The sequence below is a fragment of the Metopolophium dirhodum genome, chromosome 1, assembly GCF_019925205.1.
Source record: "Metopolophium dirhodum isolate CAU chromosome 1, ASM1992520v1, whole genome shotgun sequence".
NCBI lineage: Eukaryota > Metazoa > Arthropoda > Insecta > Hemiptera > Aphididae > Metopolophium > Metopolophium dirhodum.
The window spans coordinates 100156376-100166408 of record NC_083560.1 but is presented as its reverse complement, the minus strand read 5'-3'; the positions used below and the strand labels follow the sequence as shown (position 1 = coordinate 100166408).

The following is a 10033-nucleotide window of genomic DNA, read 5'->3' as shown; positions in this document are numbered from 1 at the left end:
ATAGGAAAAAAAACTAAAAAAAATGGAAATTTACTATGTCCGTAAACAGCTCAAAATAAGTCAAAATATTTGGAAAATGTTATGGTGTATACTGTATAGGAAATGCAATTATAAACATTCAGTCAAAATGTCATGTCCCTGCGGTCATTTGTTTTAGAGTTACACCAAAAACCAAAATCGATTTTCTCGAAAACAGATTTGCGTAAAAATTCCAGTTTTTCCTTAATTTTTCTTTTGTTCTTTTGCTCAGCAGATCACGTTTAGCTCCGTAACTATAGTTTAAAAATTACAGTGAAACTTGATGGTAAGAACATTATTAGTGTTTGTATGTGGGATTTTTACGATGGTTCAATTTTTAAGTAAGTTATGCATATAATATAATTTAGAGTAAATTAAAAATGCTAATAAATCGCTTAAAAGCTGAACTATCGTAAAAACCGTATGTAGGTACCACAGATAACGTTCTTACCATCAAGTTTCATTATAGGTCGATTCACTCCAATTTTTAAACTAACGAAGTTAAACGTGATCTGCTGAGCGTAAACTTGCATGTACGCACTTGTAAGACGGAAACAACAAATTTCTGCGTAGCGTCCTCTTACACAATGTACAAATAACTACAAATAACTTTTCACACCAAGAAGAAGTCCAACAAATTTTGTTTTAAGAAGACCTAATTTTTCGTCTGTTGCTGGGCGTCTTCCTACAGATAATCCCGTTAATGTAATTTTTGTTCCTAGTTGATTTGATATAACTTTTGTTATATAATTTTTATTGCACTGGGTATATCAGAACCACCATACATTAAGTTTTGTTCACTGTAAAATATTAGTAAAAAATAAAAATAGAATAACAATTTTCTTAATATTTATAAATTGTGATAACATGCAGGTATCTCACAAGTAATTTGTAGTAGTTTTCATTTTTCAATAATTCTGTAACATGTAAAAAGTCCTCAAGTTTATTTAATGGATCATAATTTTAAAAATGTTCATCAAATTCTTCGCTTTGAGCGATAGGTACTTGGTTCACCAATTTGTTGACGTCTTAAAAAGTTAAGCATTCTTTCTTGGTTTAATAATATTTTATCCATTTTCAATTTGATTTATGCTGTATAATTTGCTAAGTGATCAACTTTTGTATCTAAAAATTAAAAAAATATATTATGAATGCATTTTTTATACAACATTAATAAAAATAAATTATATCATGAAAGTTAATAGGTACCTAACTCGATGTTGTAATTATTGCTGATTTGTTTAAAAAAGTATCATCGAATTGCTGTACGGTTTGTTTATTTAAGTTTAAATCAATATTTCCAGGACTAAACTCTATTCAGAATAACCTTGCCCACTTTCACGCATGCAACTGAGCCGCCGGCAGTCGTCAGACCCCCCGGCGAGAGTCAGGTGCACTGTGATTGGTCGTTAGTTGTCGACCGCTACCGTCATGCGTCGCTATCGACAGCCGCCGCCGTGTATACAGATAATCATAATAAATTACACGATCGTAATAATTATTACCAATAATGTTATAATCTACAGTTTTTATTTCTTTACTGTTCATTGTACTTTTATCTTATTGTTCTGCACCAAACACAATGCCTACGTTGTATACAATTATTATTAAAACCAAATAGGTATTATTACATCCGTACATGTAGTAGGAAATTATAACTAAAAAATAAATACAAATTTCATATTTAAAAAAATTGCTCATATTTCTTAAAAAAGTCATTATTTCTAAACAGCTATTTACAAAAATTAAATTCATATTTACAAAAACTATGGTCATATTTATTATAGTTACTCATATTTTTAAACATTTATTTACACAAATTAAATTCATATTTACAACAATTAAGGTCAGTTTTATTCAGTATCTGAATCCGTTTCAGATGATGTGTCTCCAGTGATAGTCATCAAAAAATCATCTGATTTCTCCGCGGACAAGACCTCGTCTTGCTGTTTGGTTGATGGATTGAACTTTGAGATCATGAATGTAAAGAGGCATTTGTAATATACCAAGGTGCTTTGGTGACCATGCGAAGACATATTGATTGGAAAGCCTGGATTGTCCGAATGTTTGATGGTTTGGCAGTGCCCCAGAGGGCGATTCCGTATGACCATATTGGTTGGAGGAGACTTTTGTATAAAAGTAAACGGTTGGACAGGTTCATGTTTGATTTAAGGAGAGGTCTGATGACGTGTAGGCGGGAGTTGAGCTGTTTCCTTTTATTTTTGAGATGAGGACCCCAGGTGAGTCTCCTATCGAGTAGCAGGCCGAGGTATTTGGCTTCTCTTGAGTGGGGAATTACTGAATTGTTGAAAGAAACTTCAGGACAGTCCTTAGGTCTGAGGGTGAAGGTGATATGTGTAGATTTGAGTTCGTTTACTTTGATTTTCCATGTGTTGCACCACTTTGAAAGCATGTTGAGATGGTTTTGGAGATGGTGAGAGCAAATGTCTGGATCGGAGTCAGCGGCAAGAATGGCAGTGTCGTCTGCATATGTACCCATAGTAGTGTTTTCTGTGGTAGGAATGTCAGCTGTAAATATGATGTACAAAAACGGGGCAATGTCGCTTCCTTGAGGTACGCCAGCAAGTATATCGTAAGAGTCGGAAAAGGTGGATTCCATTTTAACATTGAATGATCTGTTTTTGATATATGACTTGAGTAAGAGATAGTATGGCGCAGGATAGTTTTTTTTTTAATTTGTGTAGGAGGCCAGCGTGCCAGACCTAGTCGAATGCTTGGGCGACGTCAAGGAATACTGCGGAACAGTATTTCTTCGTTTCGAGGGAGGAGGCAATTAAATCGACAACACGATGTAGTTGGTGAAAAGTGGCATGTTTGGGGCGAAAACCAAATTGGAAATCTGGTAACGAATTTTGTTCGTCAGAAATGTTTAATAGTCTCTTGAGGTTAGGTTAGGCCTGTGTGAGTCAGCTTTATCAGGAGGCTTGCTGGGTTTTAGTATTGGAATAATAACTGTTGATTTCCAGGTTGAAGGAAAGTATGATAAACGAAGGGTGGCATTATAAATATGGGTAAGTTGAATGATTGTTTTGGCCGGGAGATTTTTGACAATTGTATTACTTATCTGATCGTGGCCTGGTGATTTGTTGATCTTGAGTGTTTTTATAATTGAAGAAATCTCATTTGGGGTGGTGTGTTTGGCGGGTAAGGACATAGAGAGTGGTGAATTGATAAATTTGTTCACTTGATCTAGATGAGAGTTGTCAGGGAGGATAGAGTGTGGTTTGAAGACGTTGGAAAAATGTTGAGCTAATAGTTCGGCCTTATCTTGAGCAGAGACAGCGAGGTTGCAGTTTTGACGTTGAAGAGGAGGGAATATTGTCTTGTGTCTGAGTAAGGATTTTGTTTTTCTCCATAGGGAACCGTTATTTGGTGATAGTGATGATAAGTGTGATTCGTAAAGAACATTTTTATGTTTCTTGAGAAGTTTTTTAAGTTTGTTTGAAAGAGAGTTGTAAATATGCCGATCGTCTGGGTAGTGGGAGTGCTGCCATTTGTTGCGGGCTCGACGTTTTTCAATAATGAGGTGACTTATTTCAGGTGTTATATGATTGGAGCTTATCGTATTTAACGTAGGGGAAAGTGATTTGTTTTTTGCGAGAAGAATGTTTTCAGTAAGAGAAGTGATTGCCATATCTATGTCTTCTTTAGTTTTTAATCTTATGCTTAGGTTAGTATTATTCGATAAGATATTGCGGAATTTGGGCCAATTTATTTGTTTAAAACTAGGCTTGCTCGGGGCTTGGGTATTGATTTGCAATAGAACTGGAGTATGGTCTGAAGCAGAATCATTTAGGTTGGTTATTTGAGTTTTGAGGTGTTTTGGCAGGTTTGACAGAAAGAAGTCAAGAATTTCCAGGTGTCTGTTAGCATGCGTAGGCCAGTATGTAGGAGCATCCGTAGTGATAGTTTTGGCGTGCGAGGAGGACATGACCCTGAGAAGGGAACGGCCTCTTGTGTTGGTATATCTGGAGCCCCAGTTTAGGTGCTTAGCGTTGAATATGTGATTGAGTGAGAGTATAAAGGATGTTAGTTCATTTGCAGGAAATTGGCATCCTGGAGGAAGGTAAGCAGAAGCAAATGAGATTGGGATTGAGTTAAGAACTATGGAAGAAGCAATGATTTGAAGTTTGTCTGAAGTATGAGGGGGGAAGAGAGAATGAGGTATTCTGCGTGAGATAAGTAGAGCAGTTCCTCCGTGAGCGGAGCCGTCCGGGTGATCTGCTCTGAGTGCTTCGTAGACTTGGATATTGAGGGAGTTTTTCTGGGTGAGATGAGTATCGGATATCATTGCGATATCGATTCTATTTTCATTAAGGGTGAGTTGAAGTTCGTTGATGTTATTAATAATTCCGTTAGCGTTCCACAATAAGATTGAGAGTGGGTGACTAGAGTTATTAACGGCGGCCATCGTTGTGTATGAGTTTTTCTATGAGGGTCGTGACGAGTGAGATTAGTGGGTTGATTAATGATTTTAGCTCATTAACAAATGAGGAGAGGTAGACGGAGAGATTATTCGTTGGAGATTGATCCGGTTTCTCCTGAGTTGCTGCTTGATGTTGAGATGAGTTTGAGTTGGGAAGGGGAGGAAAATGTTTAGGCGATGCGAGATTTTCGGTGAGATTTGAATTGACATTATCAGTAATGGCGTGGCTGGTTCTGAAGTTTGAATTAGAATTTGAAATAATTTTTCTGTGTTTGAGGATATCCTTTTGGGACTGACAACCCCCGTAGTCAGCAGGATGTGAGCCTCCACAAAGTGCGCATTTGGCTGGTTCATTTCGAGATTTTTGACATTCGGAAGAATCGTGAGTATCACCACAGCGAACGCATCTTGGGGTATGGTTGCAGTAACCACGGGTGTGACCGTAGGACTGACAACGCCCTGCATTGGGGAATTTCCTTTTTAGTGTAGGGTGCTTCTACTTTGACCTTGGAGTAACAGAGAGAATTTAGTTTGAAGATTTCTTGATTAGACTGAGACTGTACGAGGTCGATAAAAAAAAGAGGCAGTGGAGTTTTAGTAGATTTTTGGAGAACGTTTGTGATGTTCATGACTTGAAAACCTAGTTCGGATAGCTCTTTGGTTATATAGTCCTTGTCGGTAGAAGGATGTAGGTTCCTGATTACTACTCTGAGTGGTTTGCTTTCTTTGGACTGGTAAGAATGGAAGGAAACATTTTCGTTTTTTAGAAATTTAACGACAGATCTGTATGAATCCGAACTGAAGGTTTGTAATTTGACACCTTTGGTAGTAGTTTTGCATGCAAAACTTGTGGAGTCTGTAATTTCTTTTAATTTGATACAGAATGTGTTGAAGTTTAGCTGAGCTTGAATGAATATTGGAGGAGGAAGATTTATTTTATTGGTGTTGATAACGGTGGCATTATCAGTGGGCTGTTCGTGCGTGCTGTCCATTGGTTCATTTTCGGTGGTGGGAGATATCGGTGCATATCGGTTTTTTGTGATGAATATGTTTGGGTCTCCTTTTTTGTGCGAAGGAGATTTGGTAAGCGGTGATCTGAGTCGTTTATTTGAGTCTACTGTTTGCCAGATATCGTCGCTGTCGGAAAAGTCATCTGGTGACTTATTGCTAGTTTGTGGTATTTTAGTTTTAACGAGAATTTATGGTGATAGAGGTGGTTTGTTGATATGCTTTGTGGCAGCGGTCTTAGTTTTGGACGATGAACTCATTACGAAAACTGATAAGGTGAGAGGTGTCGGGTGGCCTTGGGCCGGTAACGACCGCGAGCGGTCGGCGGTCGTTTAATTAGGTAATGCGGCTGTTGTGTGTGTCTCGGTAATTACGGGCCAAGATAACGGGAGAATAATATCATATTACCTGTATCGGAGAAGACTGGTCTTTACGCTATCGAAGCTATAAAGGCGTACTAAACGTTAACATACGTGTTGCTCGGACGGGAGTCGAACACGAACTGATTTTATACAAGTTAAAAGACAAGAACTATAGAGACAATAACATAAAGGATAATGTTTGGAAAGAAATTTCATTTAGTATCGGAAAAAGTGGTAAAACACCAAAACAATTAGTAGTTAGAAAAAAAATAAAATAGAATACTGAATATTACATTTATATTATTAGTTACTTTTTTAAATTATTACATTTTTTTACAAATTGTATGTGAAATATTCTTAACTTGTCCTTGTCACTTGTTTTGTCTGCAAACTAACTGATCCAGCTCCACTTTTAAAATAATTTTTGAATGATTCGCGTACACGAAAAGCTTCATTTGAAGAATTTCCTTCTACGGCATTAAAAGGCATCATGTTTTTCGGAAGTTCCATATTTATATCATTTTCATTCGAATACTTAAACGAATAATTTGTACGTTCATCTCGTAATAAGTTATGAATAATACAAGCCGCCATCACCAAATCATCAATTGTTTCTGGTAGAATATTGATTGGAGTGAAAAATACTCTGAACGACTGACACAGAATTCCAAAAGTATTTACAGTAGTTTTTCGAGCTCGACTTAGTCGGTAGTTAAAAATTGCTTTTGTGACATCTGCCTTTGACTGTTCTCGAGGATATGGTCTCATCATATTATTTGTTAATTTAAATGCTTCGTCCCCCACGAAAACATGAGGTAAAACTATATCTGTAAATGGTAAACACTTAGGCTCTGGAAATGGAAATTCCCCAGATGAAATTAATTTTCCCAGATTTGATTTAGGAAAAATACCAGCGTCGCCTTCTTTCCCGTAGGACCTTATGTCCACAAAAAAAACTTATAATTTGCATCAACTAACGCCAATAGTACAATGGAAAAAAAAGACTTGTAATTAAAGTACATTGAGCCAGAGTCAGCGGGACAAACAATACGAATATGTTTTCCATCCATCGCACCACAGCAGTTCGGAAAATTACATGCTTTATAAAACTCTGCGGAAACATTGTTTAAAAGATTTTCAGTTGGTTGTGGAATTGCTATATTTTTCAATTTTGCACAAATTGCTGTAAGGACTTCTCGTACTATTATGCTTATCCAACTATGCGAAATTCTAAATTGAAACGCTAAGGACCTGTAACTCTCTCCTGTAGCCAAAAATCTGTAAAAAATATAATATAAAGTTTTAGCTAATGATTGCAAGACACGATGGAGAACTATTAGAGACTCATACAAAAAAACTTAAACTTTAAAAAAAATGAAAATGGGTACTGGTTCAGCTGCAAAAAATAAATCAAAATACAATGATGACGCATAAAGCTTTTTGAACGAACAAGAAGAGGAGAGAAGGTAAACACTATTTTCTCAATATTTTTTACAAGCTTTTAAACATAGAAATTCGACGAAAATGTACACCATATTATGTTTATTTTATCATTTTTTATACTTAAAAATATTTTTTTTTAATTTTCAATAGGTATAGTAAATTTGTAAATCTGGTTTTTAGAAAAGAAACATTTATCTAATTAGGTAGTTCATTTTTTATGGTTTTTTAACATATCAATATTTTTTATTGTAAGGCTCATTAATTTAAAAAGTAATAACTTTTTAAAAAAAATATTAAGGTTTTACAAAGTAGTACTTATTTAAAGTTTTTTTTTTATTTTAGATTCTGAGTGGTGCGATGGATCTAGTGGTTTTACAATGATGTTTATTTTCTTATTTTTTTTTTTTATCCTGTGGACAAAGTTTCTACCAGAAGGGGAGCTCCGATTACGACATATAGTATCTTATCTTTTAGCAAATTGGATCTAGTTGATACTTTTGGGAGGTCGTTTTTTGATTTTCTCAATAGTTATTAAAGCCTCGGAAAAAACCACCGAAAAATTACGAAAAAATGGGATTTCAATTTTTAACGCTTTGTTTATCGCAATAGAAACGAATAATATTTATATTTAATAAAATAAAAAATATTCATCCGTTCGCTCAGAATCGTTTTTTATCGAATGCAGTCATTGCATTCAAATCGAAGACTGCAAAATTATACTATCCTTTCCGAGGACTGAAGGGACGATGGACAAACTTCCTCCACCTCAATGCTGATCTGCCTTTTTTTTATTCATAGTTGTTATATAAATCTATGAATATTATATATTTTATATTAAAAAAATTACAATTTTTTTTTTGTTTATTAAAACATAATATGAAATTTTAGGACAAAATCAAGTATAATGGTCGAAAAAAATATTGAGAATACTGCAAGCTACAACCAGACTGAAAACTACAACTCCGAAATGTATATTCAAACGAATATGACAATAATTTGAATAATACCTCAAATGTTGTCCCAAACGAAATATTTAAAAATGTTAATGAAAAACAAAAAAAAGCAGGCAACAAGGAAAGATTGTTACAAGAAATAAGACAAGGTAGAGAAGAACGATTAAAAATGATCAAAGAAATAAAGCAACAATCAGAAAACCATCCAATACAAATTTTTTTTAAGAGTATGGCTCAGTTCTGCGATAGCAGTCAACCGGTGCGCACGCGTTCTCACTGTGCGCCTCCAATGTGTTTACTGTTCTCCTTACCTACCTCAAATTTCAATGGCAAAAAAATTGCTCAAAACATCGAATAATTAACAGAAGCCCTTATAAAGCATTATTTGGAAGTGAACCAAAAATAGGACTTTCTAGCAAAAATGTACCTAATGATATCTTACAGTCGATTACAACAGAAGAAGATTTAAATGAGTTAATTAATACTGAAGTAAGTAGATAGTGACGAAGAAGCAGAAGATAGTGAAAAGGATAACGAACAAATTAATGAAAAGGATAATAATATATACGACTGTAAAAATTGCAATTCTAAAGTGTCTATCATAAACAAAGAATCTTTGTGCGACACATGTGTAAAAGAAAAAAAAATTCAGAAAGAAAGAGTAGAAGCTTTTGAAGGACAAAAAAAAGCTGCAAAAAAAAATGATACAAGCTAGTGATAAGAAATTAGTTGTAATTGAAGTTGGAAATTACTTTTTAGTTAATATTCCAAAGGTAGATCGTGGACCATTAGACACACAAAATATAATTGGTAAAGTCGTCAACAAAAAAAATAACGTTTACCAAATTGGTACAAGATTTGGAATTATAAATACGTGGTTAAGCAGAAATGTTCTACAGACAACCGATGCAGAATTTCTTGACGAAGTACCAGATACGATGTGACGGGCAAATGTAAACTGGGCCCGCGGTTACCTTTTTTGTAGTAAACTCGGCCCGGAAATTTTAAGTAGTGAAATAGGTCGATTGTAAACTCGGCCCGAACATTTTAGGTAATAAAATAGGTAGATTGTAAACTCGGCCGGAAAATTTAAGATAATAAAAAAGGTCCAGTTGTAAACTCGGCCCGATAATTTTGATCAATAATATATAATTATCACGACATAATTTTATCTGCAAATAATAAATAACGTACTTATCTATATCTTATCGTGAACAATATTTTGTTCGAATGCTAAAATATATTTAAACATTGAGACAAATAATTTCATTTTCGTATTGGACTTTTGAAACGACGTTTCACTAGTGTTTAGTGTTTACACAACCGTCACGATGGCAAGCATAGTTGAGTCCCAACGTGGAAAACCGCTATTTTTCCGCCTGATGTGTGGGCCTGTGCATTAGTTGATACGCATTTAACAACCAATGCATGTGAATCATTTCATGCACATTTTAATGCAAGTTTCAATTCAACTCACCCCAATATATATTCTGTCATAGCCTAAATGCACCATTTCAGTTTCAAAACACAAAAACCTAAAAAAAAAAGAATTATTGGAAAAAACACTTACAAAATATAAAAATAAGGAAATATCGGTGACTGAATACGTCAAACATATGGCTTTTCACTTCAAAAAATAAATTTATATTATAACCTATTATTAGTTATTATATTTTTACACATTTTACATTATTACATTTTACTTATATTTTTTTACAACATATGAAACATATTACTTAAATTTTTACACATGCAATTTTAAATTTATATAACGCATTTCATACTATGAATAATAATATGAA

At 34.5% G+C, this 10033-nt stretch overlaps 1 pseudogene; it reads right to left on the bottom strand.

Moving 5' to 3' along the window:
* Nucleotides 1-617: 617 nt before the first annotated feature.
* Nucleotides 618-1566, bottom strand: LOC132948728 (uncharacterized; annotated as a pseudogene).
* Nucleotides 1567-10033: the final 8467 nt, after the last annotated feature.